This window comes from Pristiophorus japonicus, chromosome 5, assembly GCF_044704955.1.
Source record: "Pristiophorus japonicus isolate sPriJap1 chromosome 5, sPriJap1.hap1, whole genome shotgun sequence".
NCBI lineage: Eukaryota > Metazoa > Chordata > Chondrichthyes > Pristiophoridae > Pristiophorus > Pristiophorus japonicus.
The window spans coordinates 195,531,243-195,552,468 of NC_091981.1; the positions used below are offsets into that span (position 1 = coordinate 195,531,243).

Consider the following 21,226-nt stretch of genomic DNA (forward strand, 5'->3'; position numbering starts at 1 on the left):
TTCTATTCGCCAGCCAATTCTCTATCCATGCTAATACATTTCCTGTGACTCCGCGTACCTTTATCTTCTGCAGTAACCTTTTGTGTGGCACCTTATCGAATGCCTTTTGGAAATCTAAATACACCACATCCATCGGTACACCTCTATCCACCTTGCTCGTTATATCCTCAAAGAATTCCAGTAAATTAGTTAAACATGATTTCCCCTTCATGAATCCATGCTGCGTCTGCTTGATTGCACTATTCCTATCTAGATGTCCCGCTATTTCTTCCTTAATGATAGTTTCAAGCATTTTCCCCACTACAGATGTTAAACTAACTGGCCTGTAGTTATTGCCTTTTGGTCTGCCTCTTTTTTAAACATAGGCGTTACATTAGCTGCTTTCCAATCCGCTGGTACCTCCCCAGAGTCCAGAGAATTTTGGTAGATTATAACGAATGCATCTGCTATAACTTCCACCATCTCTTTTAATACCCTGGGATGCATTTCATCAGGACCAGGGGACTTGTCTACCTTGAGTCCCATTAGCCTGTCCAGCACTACTCCCCTAATGATAGTGATTGTCTCAAGGTCCTCCCTTCCCACATTCCTGTGACCAGCAATTTTTGGCATGGTTTTTATGTCTTCCACTGTGAAGACTGAAGCAAAATAATTGTTTAAGGTCTCAGCCATTTCCACATTTCCCATTATTAAATCCCCCTTCTCATCTTCTAAGGGACCAACATTTACTTTAGTCACTCTTTTCCGTTTTATATATCTGTAAAAGCTTTTACTATCTGTTTTTATGTTTTGCGCAAGTTTACCTTCGTAATCTATCTTTCCTTTCTTTATTGCTTTTTTAGTCATTCTTTGCTGTTGTTTAAAATTTTCCCAATCTTCTCGTTTCCCACTAACCTTGGCCACCTTATACGCATTGGTCTTTGATTTGATACTCTCCTTTATTTCTTTGGTTATCCACGGCTGGTTATCCCTTCTCTTACCGCCCTTCTTTTTCACTGGAATATATTTTTGTTGCGCACTATGAAAGAGCTCCTAAAAGTCCTCCACTGTTCCTCAATTGTGCCACTGTTTAGTCTGTGTTTCCAGTATACTTTAGCCAACTCTGCCCTCATCCCACTGTAGTCCCCTTTGTTTAAGCATAGTACGCTCGTTTCTGACACAACTTCCTCACCCTCAATCTGTATTACAAATTCAACCATACTGTGATCACTCATTCCGAGAGGATCTTTTACTCGGAGATCATTTATTTTTCCTGTCTCATTACACAGGACCAGATCTAAGATGGCTTGCTCCCTTGTAGGTTCTGTAACATACTGTTCTAAGAAACAATCCCGTATGCATTCTATGAATTCCAGGCTACCCAGTGCGATTTGAGTTGACCAATCGATATGTAGGTTAAAATCTCCATGACTACTGCCGTTCCTTTTTCACATGCCTCCATTATTCCCTTGATTATTGCCCGCCCCACCGTAAAGTTATTATTTGGGGGCCTATAAACTACGCCCACCAGTGACTTTTCCCCCTGATATCATCCTTTATTAACAGAGCTACCTTATCTCCTTTCCCTTTGTATGTTTAATTCCCAGTCTTGGCCACCCTGCAACCATGTTTCTGTAATGGCCACCAAATCATACCCATTTGCAATGATTTGTGCCGTTAACTCATTTACTTTATTTCAAATGCTGCGTGCATTTAGGTAGAGTGTTTTAATACTAGTTTTTAAACCATGATTTCTAGTTTTGACCCCTCCTGAAGCCCCTTTATATTCAGTGGCCCTTTTTGTATTTTGCCTTGGGTTTCTCTGCCCTCCACTTTTACTCATCTCCTTTCTGTCTTTTGCTTTTGTCTCCTTTTTGTTTCCCTCCGTCTCCTTGCATTGGTTCCCATCCCCCTGCCATATTAGTTTAACTCCTCCCTAACAGCACTAGCAAACACTCCCCCTAGGACATTGGTTCTGGTCCTGCCCAGGTGCAGACTGTCCGGTTTGTACTGGACCCACCTCCCCCAGAGTCTGTTCCAATGCCCCAGGAATTTGAATCACTCCCTGCTGCACCACTGCTCAAGCCACGTATTCATCTGCGCTATCCTGCGATTCCTACTCTGACTAGCACGTGGCACTGGTTGCAATCCCGAGATTACTACTTTTGAGGTCCTACTTTTTAAATTTAGCTCCTAGCTCCTTAAATTCGTCTCGTAGGACCTCGTCCCTCGCCGCCTTCTTGAACTGCTGCAGTCCTTGTGGTGAAGTTACTCCCACAGTGCTAACTTTGTCACAGTGGTTTGGTACAACTGAGTGGCTTGCTGGGCTATTTCAGAGGGCAGTTAAGAGTCAACCACATTGTTGTGGGTCTGGAGTCACATACAGGCCAGACCGGGTAAGGACGACAAGTTTCCTTTCCTAAAAAGGGCATTAGTGAACCAGATGGGTTTCTATGACAATCCGCTAGTTTCATAGTCACCATTACTGATACTAGCCATTTTTTTAAAAAAAATTAACTGAATTAAAATCCCCCAGCTCACATCTCTGGATTACTACCCCAGGCCTCTGGATTACTAGGCCAGTAACATAACCACGATGCTACCATAACCCCTGCATAGAATGTTGAGAGAGACCAACTGGAGAACAAAAAATTATAATTTTCAATAATTTCCTCGTGGTATTAACTGGAGAGGACAAATAGAGATAATCTCAGTATACGCAATGCCTTTTGATTTTAACCTGATTTAAGCTTGGCTAGGAGCTTCTAGGACTAAAAGAGAAAACATCTATAAGGCTATGAAGAGCAGGGGAATGGAATTAATTGGATAGCCCTACCAAAGAGCCAGCACCGGAATGATGGGTCAAATGGCCTCCTTTTGTGCTGTGTCATTCTATAATTCTAACCCCAACTTCTGTAATCTTGCCTTGTAACTGAAGTCTTTCATCCCCGATACCATTCTAGTAAATCTCCTCTGCACCCTCTCCAAGGACTTGATATTCTTCCTAAAGTGTGGTGTCCAAAATTGGCCACAATACTCCAGCTAAAGCCTAACTAGTGATTTATAAAGGTTTATCATAACTTCCTTGCTTTTGTACTCCATGCCTCGATTTACAAAGCCAAGGAACTTTTTAAAAAAAAAACGCCTTCTCAATTTGTCCGGTTAACTTCAGAGGAGTTAGATGAAGTCCTTACTATTAGGAGGATCAAGGGGTATGGCGAGAAAGCAGGAATGGGGTACTGAAGTTGCATGTTCAGCCATGAACTCATTGAATGGCGGTGCAGGCTAGAAGGACCGAATGGCCTACTCCTGCACCTATTTTTTATGTTTCTATGTGTATACATACAACCTCGGGTCTCACTGTTCCTGCATCGCCTTTAAAACTCTACCATTTAATTTATATTTCCTCACCTCACTTAAAATATCAAAACTATGGACTAGGTCCCTCTGCACTAAATATTTAGCAAAATAAATAATCAAGTCCTAGCTAGTGCTGTTGGGGAGGGTTTAAACTTGCTTGGCAGGGGGATGGGAACCAGAGAATACATTCAGTGGGGAGAGAAGCTAAATGGGAATTGGGCAGCAGAAAAGTAGAAAGTGAATTTGAAAGACAGGAAATAAGGGTTGGAAAATAGACAAGGGAGTTTGGCACCACTAAATGGTATATGTTTCAATGCAAAGAGTATAGGGAATAAGGCAGATGAGCTGAGAGCACAGACATTTGGGAGTACGATATTATAGCTATTATTGAAGCATGGCTGAACGAAGGGCAGGTATAGCAGCTCAACATTCCTGGTTACAGGGTTTTCAGACAGGATGGGGGGGTGGGGGTGAAAAAGAGGGGGTCAGAGTATTATTAAAGAAACATTTACAGCTGTGAGAAGGGATGATGTGTTAGAGGAGTCATCAAACAAGGCCATATGGGTTGAATTGAAGAACAAAAAAGGGCCGATCACACTACAGGGAGTGTACTATAGACCCCCAAACAGCGAGAGGGAGATAGAACAAATATGCGAGCAAATTGTTGTGAAGTGCAAAAACTATAGAGCTGAAATAGTGGGGGATTTCAACTACTCTAATATCAACTGAAGAAAAAAGTAGTGTGAAGTGGTGTGGAATTCCGAAAAAGCATTCAGGAGACCTTCTTTAGCCAGAATGTAACAATCCCAAGTGAGGGGGTGGTTCTGGACTTGGTTTTAGAAACATAGAAACATAGAAAATAGGTGCAGGAGTAGGCCATTCGGCCCTTCTAGCCTGCACCGCCATTCAATGAGTTCATGGCTGAACATTCAACTTCAGTACCCCATTCCTGCTTTCTCGCCATACTCCTTGATCCCCCTAGCAGTAAGGGCCTCATCTAACTCCTTTTTGAATATATTTAGTGAATTGGCCTCAACAACTTTCTGTGGTAGAGAATTCCACAGGTTCACCACTCTCTGGGTGAAGAAGTTCCTCCGCATCTCGGTCCTAAATGGCTTACCCCTTATCCTTAGACTGTGACCCCTGGTTCTGGACTTCCCCAACATTGGGAACATTCTTCCTGCATCTAACCTGTCTAACCCCGTCAGAATTTTATATGTTTCTATGAGGTCCCCTCTCATTCTTCTGAACTCCAGTGAATACTTTTGGGGAATGAAGAGGGGCAGGTGGAAGAGGTATCAGTGGGAGAGCATTTTGGTACTAGTGATCATAATTCAGTAAGATTTATGGTAGTTATGGAAAAGGACAAAGGTGGACTAGGAATAAAAGTCCTCAATTGGGGTAAAGCCAATTTTGCTGAGCCGAGATAGGATTTGGCCAAAGTGGACTGGAAACGGCTACTTGGTGGTAAATCAGTGTCAGAGCAGTGAGAGGCATTCAAGGAGGAGATCCTGAGGGTACAGAGCAAGTATGTTCCCTTAAAGAAAAAGGGTGGGGCTAACAAATCTAGAGCTACCTGGATATCAAGGGACATACAGGGCAAGATAAAGAAAAAAAAGAGAAGCTTATGACAGATACCGAGAACTCAATATACTCCTAGAGTTTCTGCAGTAGAGTGCAAGGGTGCAATTAAAAAAGATATGAGGAAAGCAAAGAGAGCATGAAAGAATGTTTGCAAGTAAAATCAGGGGAAACCCAAAGATGTTTTATAAATACATCAAGAGCAAGAGGATAACTAGAGAAAGAGTAGGGCATATTAGAGACCATAAAGGAAATCTGTTTGTGGAGGCAGAAGACATGGGTATGATTCTTAATGAATACTTCGCATTTGTTTTCACAAGAGAGGGGCGATGTAGACTTTGCAATGAGGGAGGAGGAGGGTGAAATATTAGACGAGATAAACAGAGCAAGAGGAAGTATTAAGGGGCTTGACAGCTTTGAAAGTGGATAAATCACCAAGCCCGGATGAAATGTATCCCAGGCTGTTAAGAGAAGCAAAAGAGAAAATAGCAGAGGCTCTGACCATTATTTTCTCGTCCCCTCTGGCTACAGGTGCGGTGCCAGAGGACTGGAGGACTGCTAATATTGTATCTTTGTTTAAAAAGGGAGAAAGGGATTGACCAAGTAATTACAGGCCAGTCAGCCTAACCTCAGTGATGGGAAAATTATTGGAAAAGATCCTGAGGGGCAGGATAAATCTTTATTTGGAACGACATGGATTAATCAAGGACAGTCAGCGTGGATTTGTTAAGGGAAGATCGTGTCTGACTAACTTGATTAAATTTTTCAAGGAGGTAACCAAGAGGGTCGATGAGGGTAGTGCGTACGATAGTGTATATGAATTTTAGCAAAGCTTTTGATAAGGTCCCAGCAAAGGGTAATGGTTGATGGGTGTTTTTGAGACGGGAAGGCTGTATCCAGTGGGGTTCTGCAGTGGGTCCCTTGCTTTTTGTGGTATATATCAATGACTTGGGCTTGAATGTTGGGGGTATGATTAAGAAGTTTGCAGATGACACGAAAATAGATTGTGAGATTGATAAAGAAGAAGAAAGCTGCGGACTGCAGGAAGATATCAATGTACTGGTCAGGTGAACAGAACAATGGCAAATGGAATTCAATCCGGCTAAGTGTGAGGTAATGCATTTGGGGAGGTCCAACAAGGCAAGGGAATACACATTAAATGGTATGACACTGAAACGAGTAGATGAATAAAGGGACCTTGGAGAGCAGGTCCACAGATCCCTGAAGGTACCAGGTCAGGTAGATAAGGTGGTTAAAGGCGGCATATGGAATACTTGCCTTTCTTTGTCGAGGCATGAAACATAAGAGCAAGGACATTATGCTTGAACTGTATAAAACACTTGATCAGCTGTGACTGGAGTACTGAGAGCAGTTCTGGACACCACATTACAGGAAAGATGTGATTGCACTGGAAAGGTTGCAGAGAAGATTTACAAGAATCTTGCCTGGACTGGAGAATTTTGGCTAGGAGGAAAGATTGGAGATGCTGGGTCTACTTTCTTTGGAACAGAGAAGGCGGAGGGGAGACCTAATTGAAGCACTGACCACACTCGATCAGCTTCGCTGGGCAGGCCACATAGTTCGCATGCCAGACACGAGACTCCCTAAGCAAATGCTCTATGCGGAGCTCCTTCACGGCAAACGAGTCAAAGGTGGGCAGCGGAAACGTTACAAGGACATCCTCAAAGCCTCCCTGATAAAGTGCGACATCACCACTGACACCTGGGAGTCCTTGGCCGAAGACCGCCCTAGGTGGAGAAAGTGCATCTGGGAGGGCATTGAGTTCTTCGAATTTCAACGCCGAAAGCGTGAAGAGGTCAAGCGCAGGCAGCGGAAGGAGCGGTAAACCAGTACTACACACCCCTTCCCTCGGCGAATATCTGTCCCACCTGTGACAGAGTCTATGGCTCTCGTATTGGATTGTTCAGCCACCAGAGAACTCACTTCAGGAGTGGAAGCAAGTCTTCCTCAATTCCGAGGGACTGTCTATGATGGTGATAATTGAGGTGTATAAAATTATGAGGGGCCTGGATAGAGTGGATAGGAAGGACCCATTTCACTTGGCAGAGGGATCAACAATCAGGGGGCATAGATGTAAAGTAATCGGTGGGAGGTTTAGAGGATATACAAGGGGAAATTTCTTCACCGAGGGGGTGGTGGGGATCTGGAACTCTCTGCCTGAAATGGTGGTAGAGGCAGAAACCCGCACCACATTTAAAAAATACTTGGATATGCACTTAAATTGCCATAACCTACAGGACTTCGGACCAAGAGCTGGAAAATGGAATTCAGCTGGATAGCTCTTGGTCATGGACACGATCGGCCGAAATGGCCCTCTTCCATGTTGTAAATTTCTAGGATTCTATCTGTAGTACATTCCAATCCGTACTGCACTCCAAACATAGTTTGACATTCCAGTATGTCAGAACATCGTATTTTGTTAAATTGATCAAAAATAACTGAAGGAATTAAAAATACCAGCCTTTATATGTAGACAGATGACGTTCTAAAACTAAGCAGACATTCTAGTAAAATGTTATTCTTTCCTCATTATATAAACCAGCTCTTTCAGATGAGGCGTTATACCGAGGCCCCGTCCGCCCTCTCAAGGGGACGTAAAAGATCCAATGGCATTATTTTGAAGAGCAGGAGAGTTATCTCCAGTGTCGTGGCCAATATTTATCCCTCAAATCAACATTACTAAAAAAAAAAAATTATTTGGTCATTATCACATTGCTGTTTGTGAGCTTGCTGTGCAGATTGGCCGCCGTGTTTCCGACATTAGAACAGTGACTTGTTTCCTACATTACAAGTGACCCGCAGCATGCTACCCACCACCACCTCAGTAAAACCCCAGCCCTGCACGGAGGTAGAAAAAGTCGTAAAGACAGCTTAAGAACAAGGCTATGGGAGCGGATGGAATCCCCGCTGAGGCACTGAAGTATGGCGGAGAGGCACTGTTGGCGCGAATGCATGACCTCATCTGGAGGGAGGAGAGCATGCCGGGAGATCTTAGCGATGCAATGATCGTGACCATCTTTAAAAAAGGGGACGTCCGACTGCAGCAACTACAGAGGAATCTCTGTCATCAGCCACTGGGAAAGTCGTCGCTAGAATCCTCCTCGACCGTCTTTTCCCTGTGGCTGAGGAGCTCCTCCTGGAGTCGCAGTGCGGATTTCGTCCCCTACCGGGTACAACGGACATGATTTTTACAGCGCAATAGCTGCAAGAAAAATGCAGGGAACAGCACCAACCCTTGTACATGGCCTTCTTGACCTTACAAATGTCTTTGACACGGTCAACCACGAGGATCTATGGAGCGTCCTCCTCAGTTTTGGCTGCCTCCTAAAGTTCATCACCATCCTCCGCCTACTCCACGACGACATGCAAACAGTGATCCTTACCAACGGATCCATTACAGACCCAATCTACGTCCGGACTGGGGTCAAACAGGGCTGCGTCATCGCCCAAACCCTCTTCTCAATCTTCCTCGCTGCCACGCTCCACCTCACACTCAACAAGCTTCCCGCTGAAGTGGAACTAAACTACAGAACCAGTGGGAACCTGTTCAACCTTTGTCATCGCCAGGCCAAATCCAAGACCGTCCCAACCTTTGTCGTCGAGCTACAGTACGCGGACGACACTTGCGTCTACTCAGAGTCAGAAGCTGAACTCCAAGTCATAGTCAACATCTTTACTGAGGCGTACAAAAGCATGGGTCATACATTAAACATCCGTAAGTCAAAAGGTCCTCCACCAATCTGTCCCCGCCGCACAGCACTGCCCCCCAATCATCACGATCCACGGCGCGGCCCTGGACAATGTGGACCATTTCCCATACCTCGGGAGCCTCTTATCAACAAGGGCAGACATTGACGACGAGATTCAACATCGCCTCCAGTGCGCCAGTGCAGTCTTCGGCCACCTAAGGAAAAGAGTGTTCGAAGATTAGGCCCTCAAATCTGCCACCAAGCTCATGGTCTACAGGACTGTAGTAATACCTGCCCCTCCTGTATGGCTCAGAGACATGGACCATATACAGTAGACACCTCAAATCGCTGGAGAAATGCCACCAACGATGTCTCCGCAAGATCCTGCAAATCCCCTGGGAGGACAGACGCACCAACGTTAGCGTCCTCGACCAGGCCAACAACCCCAACATCGAAGCACTGACCACACTTAATCAGCTCCGCTGGGCAGGCCACACTGTTCACATGCCTGACACAAGACTCCCAAAGCAAGTGCTCTACTCTGAACTCCTTCATGGCAAATGAGCCAAAGACGGGCAGAGGAAACGTTTCAAGGACACTCTGAAAACCTCCTTGATATAGTGCAACATCCCCACCGACACCTGGGAGTCCCTGGCCAAAGACCGCGGGGATAGATTGGTGGAGGACCTTTGACTTACGGATGTTTAATGTATGACCCATGCTTTCGTACGCCTCAGTAAAGATGTTGATTATGACTTGGAGTTCAGCTTCTGACTGTGAGTAGACGCAAGTGTCGTCCGCATACTGTAGCTCGACGACAGAGGTTGGGACGGTCTTGAATTTGGCCTGGCGATGACAAAGGTTGAACAGGTTCCCACTGGTTCTGTAGTTTAGTTCCACTTGAAACAAAATGAAACATTTTCTATGTTTCCCTCGATTCCGAGGGACTGCCTATGATGATACACTTCAAAAAGTAGAGCGCTTTGGGATCTCCAGTGGTCACGAAAGGCACTATAAACGCAAATCTTTCTTTCAAGCTCCAAAATACAGCAGCCACCCTACCCTAGAACATGAATGTACAAATGTTCTTGCATGCAGACTTCCAAACAGAAAATGAATTTAAAATCTCGTAACAGAATTTAACATCTTTTTTATTTTGGACTGTAGAAACAAAAGCAAAAATAACTGCAAATACTGGAAATCTGAAACAAAAACAGAAAAAGCTGGAAATACACACCAGATGTTAATCCATCTTTTCAGATGCCGAAAGATATGCTACATGTCTCAGCATTTTCTATTTCTATTTGCAGGGAGAGCAATAATACATTAATAAGGAATAGCATACCACAAAGGGCATCAGAATTGTGTCAAAGTTTCCTGTTCCAAGTCTGATGATTGCAAAATTTAAAATTTGTCCAAACCTTTTAACAAATTATGGTGAAAATAAAATACCAGCATCCACAAGTCTGACCCTGTCCATTAGACATGAAATTCTGCCAATGCAGTACATTTACTAAAATTAACTTGGGTCAACAGAAATTAACATTAGACCCCCTTCTGCCAATGAACCAGGACATCATATGGTGAACTTCATAAGCCACCTTCACAAATCAATATACACAGAAATCTCAATCATCAATTAATTAGTAATATTTGTGTTTAAACGAAGTATTTTTGAACTGATTATTTGAATGCTGCTATGGTCTATAGATGAGCTACAGTACACGCAGTTGCACAATTTTCTATCTACAACTGTTGTTTTGCAGTGCACAGTAGCAGCTCTGAACAAGTAGCATTATTCAAGAATTCTGAGCTAGGGGTACCTGTTCCAAACCGATTTACAAGATCTACATTTTAGCCAGTTTTCATAAAGAATAAATCATACCTGTTTATTTGCAACTCGCTGAGTTACAATTCCCATTTCAATGCAAACTTTTCCCAAGTGTCATATGCTGTATTTACCTTAAGATGTTGCAATTTTTAAGATGTTACACTGTATTCACCCTTGTTAGAAGATGTTGTACAAAATTTAGGCAAATAAACATTGTTATTCACCAGACCAGCCTTGATTTGTTACTTCCCACTTTATAGAAATACCCATTTTAATCGCAATTAGCAAGATTGTCCCAGCAGTTGAAATTAAGCTGGTTCCATTGTAATTGTAAAAGATTCAAATATGGACATATAGTAGTTGCTTCATTGGTCTCCCTCATCATTTGAATTATTGAGGCAAATTATTTCGGTTTTGGCACTTAACAGAACCACTTTATATGGAAGCACATATACTATTAGAAACTATTTGAACTGTGAAGTTAAAGTTTTTATCTTAGATTTTATACTTTCGTACTATGTTTAATGTCAGTTTATATATAAACCATTGCCAACCTTTCATACATTTGTGCAGCTCTCCATACGCACACTATTTATATACTTTTAAATAATCTTTTTATTTTGAAAAAAAGTACAGAAATCAATGACAAATATTCAACAACTTGAACTTGTAACACTGCAAATGTCTCACGGTGATTTACAGATGGGAAAAGAGAACAAACACAAAACAAGTTAGGAAATGCAACCAAAGAAAAAAAGACTTGCATTTATATATAGGAGGAAATGTGGCAGCCAATTTGGAAACAGCAAGCTCCCCAAACAACAATTTTCCCATTCCTTCCATATTTTTCTTTTTCAAATAGTTAACCACTTCCTTCCTAAAATCCATATGGATTCTGCTTCCACCTTCAGTTTCCAGTGGAGTATTCCATATCCTACCAATCCTCTGCAGATAAAAAATCTCCAACTTCTGTCTTCCTTCTTTTGGTGATGATCTCAAATCATATGTAAAATGTAGTAATACAAGTATTTAAACCATACCTATTACTATCTAAGCCACAGAATAGAACCATGGACACCTAAAGAAACCCAGCAACATGCTGCGGAGTCTCCAAACTGAATTACTCAGAAATTTTCACAAGGCGAGTTTCCACTTCCTGATACAGACAGGACATCCATTTATCTGTGCCCAGAGAAGTTAGGACAAGGCACCCCAAGTGTGTCCTGTTCACCACACAGCTTTTCTGCTGCTTGCTCAGACAGGCCATTCCATCCATTGGAGCACTCACTCCTCGGGTTATCTGGAATCTCAGCATCCACTGAGATCTATACCTCCAGGTCCTATATAGTTGCAAGGCTAGCTGATCAATGATCCAACAATGCCCTTGAGTACTGCAGATCTACCTGGCTCAGATATCAGACTACTGAATCTGTCACATTGGAAAGACTTGGTTCCAATCACCAAGTGTATCATCTTGGATCCAGCTTGACCTCAGAGGCCTCCTCAAGGGAGGATAAAGATTAATTTTGCTCAACTACTATTGAAAAACACAGCAGCTCTCTGTTAAGTCCGATAACAATGTAAACACACAATGTGTACTGTTGGTTTGATGTCTTTTAATTTTTTTTAAAGTGCAAAATATGTTCTACAACACTTCTATTCGAAAGGTGACGTCACAGCCAAGCGGGTAAGTGATTGGTGAGTAATTTTTCTTTTCCTTTATCAGTAGGTAGCCTTTATCATTGTTGTTGCCAAATTAGGTTAATCTAAGGGTTAAGTCATTGCAGGAGAGCTCGGACACGCGTCATGCTCCTCCTGTGCTATGCGGGAACTCAGGGACGATGACTACATGTGCGGGAAGTGTATCCTGCTGTAGTTCCTGACAGATCGCATTGCAGCACTGGAGCTGTGGGTGGATTCAGTCTGAAGCATCCGAGATGCTGAGGAGTTGGTCATACCGCAGGTAAAGGTTACACAGACAGATAGGGGATGGGTGATCAACAGGAAGAGCAGTGGAAGGAAGGTAGTGCAGAGGTCCCCTGTGGTCATCCTCCTCCAAAACAGATACACCATTTTGGGTATTGTTGAGGGGGATGACTCATCAGGGGAGGGCAGCAGCAGCCAAGTCCATGGCACCATGGGTGGCTCTGCTGCACAGGAGGGCAGGAAAAATAGTGGGAGTGCAGTAGTAATAGGGGATTCTATTGTAAGGGGAATAGACAGACGTTTCTACGGCCGCAATCGAGACTCCAGGATGGTATGTTGCCTCCCTGGTGCAAGGGTCAAGGATGTCTGGGAGCGGGTGCAGGACATTTTGGAGGGGGAGGGTGAACAGCCAGTTGTCGTAGTGCATATAAGTACCAACGATATAGGTAAAAAAACAGGATGAGGTCCTAAAGCTGAATTTAGGGAACTAGGAGTTAAATTAAAAAGTAGGACCTCAAAAGGTAGTAATCTCAGTATTGCTACCAGTGCCACGTGCTAGTCAGAATAGGAATCGCAGGATAGCTCAGATGAATACGTGGCTTGAGGAGTGGTGCAGAAGGGAGGGATTCAAATTCCTGGGACAATGGAACCGGTTCTGGGGAGGTGGGACCAGTACAAACCGGACGGTCTGCACCTGTGCAGGACCGGAATCAATGTCCTAGGGGGAGTGTTTGCTAGTGCTGATAGGGAGGGGTTAGACTAAAATGGTAGGGGGATGGGAACCTATGCAGGGAGACAGAGGGAAGTAGAATGGGGGCAGAAGCAAAAGATAGAAAGAAGAAAAGTAAAAGTGGAGGGCAGAGAAACCCAAGGCAAAAATCAAAAAGGGCCACATTACAGCAAAATGTGTTAAAAAGACAAGCCTGAAGGCTCTGTGCCTCAATGCAAGGAATATTCGTAATAAGGTGGACGACTTAACTGCACAGGCAGCAATTAATGAATATGATATAACTGGCATCACGGAGACATGGCTCCAGGGTGACCAAGGCTGGGAACTCAACATCCAGGAGTATTCAACATTCAGGAAGGATAGACAGAAAGGAAAAGGAGGTGGGGTAGCGTTGCATTAAAGAGGAAATTAACACAATAGTAAGGAAGGACATTAGCTTGGATGATGTGGAATCTGTATGGGTGGAGCTGCGGAATACCAAAGGGCAGAAAACGCTAGTGGGAGTTGTGTACAGACCACCAAACAGTAGTAGTGAGGTTGGAGACAGCATCAAACAAGAAATTAGGGATGCGTGCAATAAAATTACAGCAGTTATCATGGGCGACTTTAATTACATATAGATTGGACTAACCAAACTGGTAGCAATAGAGTGGAGGAGGATTTTCTGGAGTGTATTAGGGATGGTTTTCTAGACCAATATGTCGAGAAACCAACTAGAGGGCTGGCCATCCTAGACTAGGTGATGCGTAATGAGAAAGGACTAATTAGCAATCTTGTTGTGCGAGGCCCCTTGGGGAAGAGTGACCATAATATGGTAGAATTCTTCAGTAAGATGGAGAGTGACACAGTTAATTCAGAGACATTTAAAATAATGAAAGGGATAAACAAGATAGAGGCAGAGAGGTTGTTTCCACTGGTCGGGGAGACTAGAACTCGGGGGCACAGCCTCAAAATACTTGAGTGGAGAAGGAATTTCTTCTCCCAGAGGGTTGTGAATCTGTGGAATTCTCTGCCTAAGGAAGCAGTTGAGGCTAGCTCATTGAATGTATTCAAATCACAGATAGATAGATTTTTAACCAATAAGGGAATTAAGAGTTATGGGGAGCGGGCAGGTAAGTGGAGCTGAGTCCACGGCCAGATCAGCCATATCTTGTTGAATGGCGGAGCAGGCTCAAGGGGCTAGATGGCCTACTCCTGTTCCTAATTCTTATGTTATTCTTATGTTATTATTATGTTATTATTATGTTATTATTATGTTATTATTATGTTATTATTATGTTATTATTATGTTATTATTATGTTATTATTATGTTCTAGGTTCCTGAACTTAAGGAAAAGGTAACTTCGATGGTATGAGATGTGAATTGGCTAGAATAGACTGGCAAATAATACTTAAAGGGTTGACGGTGGATAGGCAATGGCAAACATTTAAAGATTACACGGATGCACTTCAGCAATTGCACATCCCTGTCTGGAGTAAAAATAAAAACGGGGAAGGTGGCTCAACCGTGGCTAACAAGGGAAATTAAGGATAGTGTTAAATCCAAGGAAGAGGCATATAAATTGGCCAGAAAAAGCAGCAAACCTGAGGACTGGGAGAAATTTAGAATTCAGCAGAGGAGGACGAAGGGTTTAATTAGGAGGGGGAAAATAGAGTAGGAGAGGAAGCTTGCTGGGAACATAAAAACTGACTGCAAAAGCTTCTATAGATATGTGAAGAGAAAAAGATTAGTGAAGACAAACGTAGGCCCCGTGCAGTCAGATTCAGGTGAATTTATAATGGGGAACGAAGAAATGGCAGACCAGTTGAACAAATAATTTGGTTCTGTCTTCACGAAGGAAGACACAAATAACCTTCCGGAAATACTAGGGAACCGAGGGTCCAGTGAGAAGGAGGAACTGAAGGAAATCCTTATTAGGCAGGAAATTGTGTTAGGGAAATTGATGGGATTGAAGGCCAATAAATCCCCGGGGCCTGATAGTCTGCATCCCAGAGTACTTAAGGAAGTGGCCCTAGAAATAGTGGATGTATTGGTGATCATTTTCCAACAGTCTATCGACTTTGGATCAGTTCCTATGGACTGGAGGGTAGCTAATGTAACACCACTTTTTAAAAAAAAAGGAGGGAAGAGAGAAAACGGGTAATTATAGACCGGTTAGCCTGACATCAGTCGTGGGGAAAATGTTGGAATCAATTATTAAAGATGAAATAGCAGCGCATTTGGAAAGCAGTGACAGAATCGGTCCAAGTCAGCATGGATTTATGAAAGGGAAATCATGCTTGACAAATCTGGAATTTTCTGAGGATGTAACTAGTAGAGTGGACAAGGGAGAACTAGTGGATGTGGTGCATTTGGACTTTCAAAAAGCGTTTGATAAGGTCCCACACAAGAGATTGGTGTGCAAAATTAAAGCACATGGTATTGGTGGTAATGTACTGACGCGGATAGAGAACTAGTTGGCAGACATGAAGCAGAGAGTCGGGATAAACGGGTCCTTTTCAGAATGGCAGGCAGTGACTAGTGGGGTGCCACAGGGCTCAGTGCTGGGACTCCAGCTATTTACAATATACATTAATGATTTAGATGAAGGAATTGAGTGTAATATCTCCAACTTTGCAGATGACACTAAGCTGGGTGGTGGTGTGAGCTGTGAGGAGGATACTAAGAGGCTGCAGGGTGACTTGGACAGGTTAGGTGAGTGGTCAAATGCATGGCAGATGCAGTATAATGTGGATAAGAGTGAGGTTATCCACTTTGGGGGCAAAAACACGAAGGCAGATTATCTGAATGGCGGCAGATTAGGAAAAGTGGAGATGCAACGAGACTCATCAGTCATTGAAAGTTGGCATGCAGGTACAGCAGGCGGTGAAGGCGGCAAATGGTATGTTGGCCTTCATAGCTAGGTGTTTTGAGTATTGGAGCAGGGAGGTCTTACTGCAGTTGTATAGGGCCTTGGTGAGGCCCCACCTGGAATATTGTGTTCAGTTTTGGTCTCCTAATCTGAGGAAGGACGTTCTTGCTATTGAGGGAGTGCAGCGAAGGTTCACCAGACTGATTCCCGGGATGGCAGCACTGATAAATGAGGAGACTGGATTGACTGGGCCTGTATTCTCTAGAGTTTAGAAGGATGAGAGGGGATCTCATAGAAACACATGACATTCTGATGGGATTGGACAGGTTAGATGCAGGAAGAATGTTCCCGATGTTGGTGGAAGTCCAGAACCAGGGGACACAGTCTAAGGATAAAGGATAAGGCATTTAGGACTGAGATGAGGAGAAACTTCTTCACTCAGAGTTGTTAACCTGTGGAATTCCCTACCGCAGAGAGTTGTTGATGCCAGTTCATTGGATATATTCAAGAGGGAGTTAGATAGGGCCCTTGCGGTTAAAGGGATCAAGGGGTATGGAGAGAAAGCAGGAAAGGGGTACTGAGTTGATGATCAGCCATGATCTTATTGAATGGTGGTGCAGGCTCGAAGGGCCGAATGGCCTACTCCTGCACCTATTTTCTATGTTTCTATTACAGTACCTGGATAACAGATGATCACAAAACTAAGCAAGTGACGCTTCACATACCCTAGCTGCTAGAATTATTTTCATCACACTATGGAAAGATTAAGTTACAAAGGGAACAATCGGACAACATTCATCCACTGAAGCATTTCCGTTTAAAAATGCAAACATTTTAGTGCGTCATTGTATAAAACAAACTTTGACAAAGCAGAGGTGCTGGGTTAAATTATGGAAAGTGATCTCCAAGTGCAAGGCAATCTTAAAATCTGCAATAAAATTACTTTATCGGCAGGGACAACAAGGAGTTCAAGTCTTCCAACTGCAACTTGACGGTTTAAGCCGGCGGCTGTGCGAGGTTTGGTGCCCCGCCATCAATTCGTCTTTACAAAGAAAAGAAAGCGGCAGCGTCAATGTAACGACGGTTACATTTGGGGGAAAAAGCCCCCGTCCATTTTATTTAAAAACCCAGCAGGCCTCCTCTCCCCTTCTCCCCTCCTCCCCCCTCGGGCGAATGGCGGCCGAGGCCCAACCCGGATCCGGCCGGACAGCCGCCAATCCCGCGCACAAAGGCTCTAGCACCCAGTACACGGAGCCCGAGGGGCAGATGGCGGCCCTCAGCCCCGAAAGCCGTCCCATTTATTTGTGGGCCTCCGAGGAGGGAGGGCGAGGGCTGGTATCCGGCCGCGGGGCGGAGGTCGGTCGGTTGCTCGTTAGTGCGCCACAAGCACGAGGAATGCCGTGCCCGTGCCTGGTCCTGCTCGCCTCCCTCCCACACCGAGTCAGGGCCGGGCTCCTTCCCTCAAACACAGGCCCGGGGGTTACAGTCCGGGCGGGACAGATCCCGACTCTCCTTTCACAGTTTTAATTAACACCCAACAGCAGCGGCTGGAGACCCGAGTCTAGGCCCTCCTCCCGCTTCACACCTCTCCCTCCACTCCCTCCATATCTCCGACACCTCCAGGCCCAGGCTCTGGAAGGAGGGGGTGGTTCCCGGACAGCAGCGGCGCCGCACGCCCGGGGCCTGCAGCCTGGAGCTCAGGCTTCTGCCGACAACAACATGGCGGCTGGGCCTCCGGCAAACGGCCGCAGTCAGCGTGAGTCAGGAGGAATGGGCCCGGAGCCTGGGCTCTCCACTCGTCCGCCCTCCCCCTCTCTCTCTCTCTCTCTCTCTCTCTCGCCGCTACACTTACCATCGCCCCGCCGCCGGCTCTCGGCCGCTCCGGCTTCTCTCGCTTTCTTTTTTCCTCTCCCTCCCCCGATGTAATTTTCCAGCCGGCCGGATTGCCGCCGCCCGCCACACACTCAGAACACGAGAGTCCCGCTCCGCCGCCCCCGCCGCCGCTGCTCCTCGCACCAACAACGCCAGCCTCCTGCGCGCTCGCTGCAACTTAAAGCTGCAACCACACTTGTTTATTTTCCCCCCCTTCAGATTTTTTTTTATAATAACCAAACACGTGTCGATATTCCCGACCAAACAAAACCCCCCGTGCAGAACAGATTGTTTCTTATGGAAGAAAATCTTGCCAGGAGCCGCTGGCTGCCCGGGAATTCCTGGTTGCGACTTTTTTTTGTTTATAAGAAACGCAAATCGTTTGGTGTCGCTAAATCCCAACAAGGTTAATCTGACGATTGTTGCGTTAAAATGGTTCTATTTTAAAATGAAATCTCCCCACATTATTTGACTTGAATACAAATACAAACAGAAATATTTTGCGTTGATTCCGCAAGGTGCCATTCGCTGATTTTAAGACTGTTTTGACCCACGCGATGTTATCTGTTGGAGATTATAGACCTGATACCAACTCAAAGGATTCAAGCAATCAAGTTGTGAGTGTTTAATGAATTTGGGCCTCCGGGACAAATATCATATTCCCCAAGTATTCAATGTGTTTCCTGTTTACAACAAATATAAACAGAAATACTGAATTTTTATTTGTGACTTTAAAATAAACCTGAAGGTAGTGTAAGCACAGGGTCAACTTCCAGAGGAGACGTAGACCATTCAGCCTCTTGAGCCTGTTCCACCTTTCTATTAGATCAGGGCTGATTTGTACCTCAACTCAATTTACTCGCATTTGATCCATGTCTCTTGATATCCTAACCGTACAAAAATCTATCGATCTCAGTGTGATCGTTTCAATTGATCCAACATCCACAACCTTTTGGGGGGAGAGAGTTCCAGATTTCCACTACCCCTTGTGTGGAAAAAGTGATTCCTGATTTTACTCCGAACAGGCCTAGCTCTAATTTTAAGATTATGCCCTGATTCTGGATTTCCAATAGAATAAATAGTTTCTTTGTATATACGCTATTGGAATGAGCTTTCAGTGATTTGTGTGAGATAGGTTAAGCGAATGGACTAAGGTTTGGCAGATGAAATACAATGTCGGAAAATGTGAGGTCATCCACCTTGGGAAAAAAAACAGTAAAAGGAAATATTATTTGAATGGGGAGAAATTACAACATGCTGCAGTGCAGAGGGAGCTGGGGGTCCTTGTGCATGAAACTCTTTTGAACCAAAAAGTTAGTTTGCAGGTGCAGCAGGTAATCAGGAAGGCGAATGGAATGTTGGCCTTCATTGCGAGAGGGATGGAGTACAAAAGCAGGGAGGTCCTGCTGCAACTGTACAGGGTATTGGTGAGGCCACATCTGGAGTACTGCGTGCAGTTTTGTTCACCTTATTTAAGGAAGGATATACTAGCTTTGGAGGGGGTACAGAGACGATTCACTCGGCTGATTCTGGAGATGAGAGGGTTACCTTATGATGATAGATTGAGCAGACTGGGTCTTTACTCGTTGGAGTTCAGAAGGATGAGGTGGGATCTTATAGAAACATTTAAAATAATGAAAGGGATAGACAAAGATAGAGGCAGAGAGGTTGTTTCCACTGGTCGGGGAGACTAGGACTAGGGGGCACAGCCTCAAAATACGGGGGAGCCAATTTAAAACCGAGTTGAGAAGGAATTTCTTCTCCCAGAGGGTTGTGAATCTGTGGAATTCTCTGCCCAAGGAAGCAGTTGAGGCTAGCTCATTGAATGTATTCAAATCACAGATAGATAGATTTTTAACCAATAAGGGAATTAAGGGTTACGGGGAGCGGGCGGGTAAGTGGAGCTGAGTCCACGGCCAGATCAGCCATGATCTTGTTGAATGGCGGAGCAGGCTCGAGGGGCTAGATGGCCTACTCCTGTTCCTAATTCTTATGTATTCGCTCCTCCACAGTTTCATCTTTCCCCATGAAGATAATATTTTTATCTGTCTTTCTCATATTCAACATGGATGGCCTCAAACTTCCCCACATTGAACGGCATCTGCGAAACTTTGGCCACTTTCACTTATTATATCTATGTCCCTTTGTAACTTTCTGCTCCTATCTACACAACTTACTGTGCCTCCTAACTTAGTGTCATCTACAAACTTGGATATACAACTCTCCATTCCTTCATCTAAGTCATTAATATATATACTGAAAAGCCAGGGGCATCCTGTCACATCCTGCCAATCAGAGAACATAAGAACATAAGAAATAGAAGCACAAGTAGGCCATACGGCCCCTCAAGCCTGCTCCGCCATTTAATATGATCATGGCTGAGCCAATCATGAACTCAGGTCCACTTCCTTGTCCGCTCCCCATAACCGCTTATTCCCTTATCGGTTAAGAAACTGTCTATCTCTGCCTTAAATGTATTCAATGACCCACCTTCCACAGCTCTCTGAGGCAGCGAATTCCACAGATTTACAACCCTCGAAGAGAAGAAATTCCTCCTCATCTCAGTTTTAAATGGGCAGCCCCTTATTCTAAGATTATGCCCCCTAGTTCTAGTCTCCCCCATCAGTGGAAACATCCTCTCTGCATCCACCTTGTCAGCCCCCTCATAATCTTATATGTTTCGATAAGATCACCTCTCATTCTTCTGAATTCCAATGAGTAGAGGCCCAACCTACTCAACCTTTCCTCATAAGTCAATGCCCTCATCTCCAGAATCAACCTAGCGAACCTTCTCTGAACTGCCTCCAAAGCAAGTATATCCTTTCTTAAATATGGAAACCAAAACTGCACGCAGTATTCCAGATGTGGCCTCACCAATACCCTGTATAACTGTAGCAAGACTTCCCTGCTTTTCTATTCCATCCCCTTTGCAATAAAGGCCAAGATTCCATTGGCCTTCCTGATTACTTAATGTACCTGCATTCCACCCTTTCATGCACCATGTCCCGCTGTACTGCAGCACTTTGCAATTTTTCTCCATTTAAATAATAACGCTCTTCGATTTTTTTTTTCTGCCCACTCACATAGCCTGTCTATGTCCTTTTGCAGGTTTTTTGTGTCCTCCTCAAACATTTATTTTCCTCCCATCTTTGTATTGTCAGCAAACTTGGCTGCGATATACTCGGTCCCTTCATCCAAGTCATTAATATAAGATTGTAAATAGTTGGGGTCCCAGCACTGATCCCTGCGGCACCCCACTAGTTACTGATTGCCAACCCGAGAATGGACCATTTATCCCGACTCTCTGTTTTCTGTTAGCTAGCCAATCCTCTATCCATGCTAATATATTACCCCCAACGTTCCTTTATCCCAATTTTCTGTCTC

At 44.3% G+C, this 21,226-nt stretch overlaps 1 protein-coding gene across 3 annotated transcripts in view; it reads right to left on the reverse strand.

Moving 5' to 3' along the window:
- LOC139264553 (cullin-1) overlaps positions 1-18,033 on the reverse strand; it is a 129,535-nt gene extending 111,502 nt beyond the window's left edge. The window contains exon 1 of one of the 3 annotated variants that reach the window (XM_070881191.1): positions 17,823-18,033. The gene's annotated coding sequence lies outside the window, so the exon portion shown is untranslated. Of the gene's footprint in view, positions 1-8,761; positions 8,834-16,913; positions 16,998-17,822 lie in introns of those variants that run through there. The other 2 variants (XM_070881192.1, XM_070881193.1) reach the window with 2 other exon arrangements.
- Positions 18,034-21,226: the final 3,193 nt, after the last annotated feature.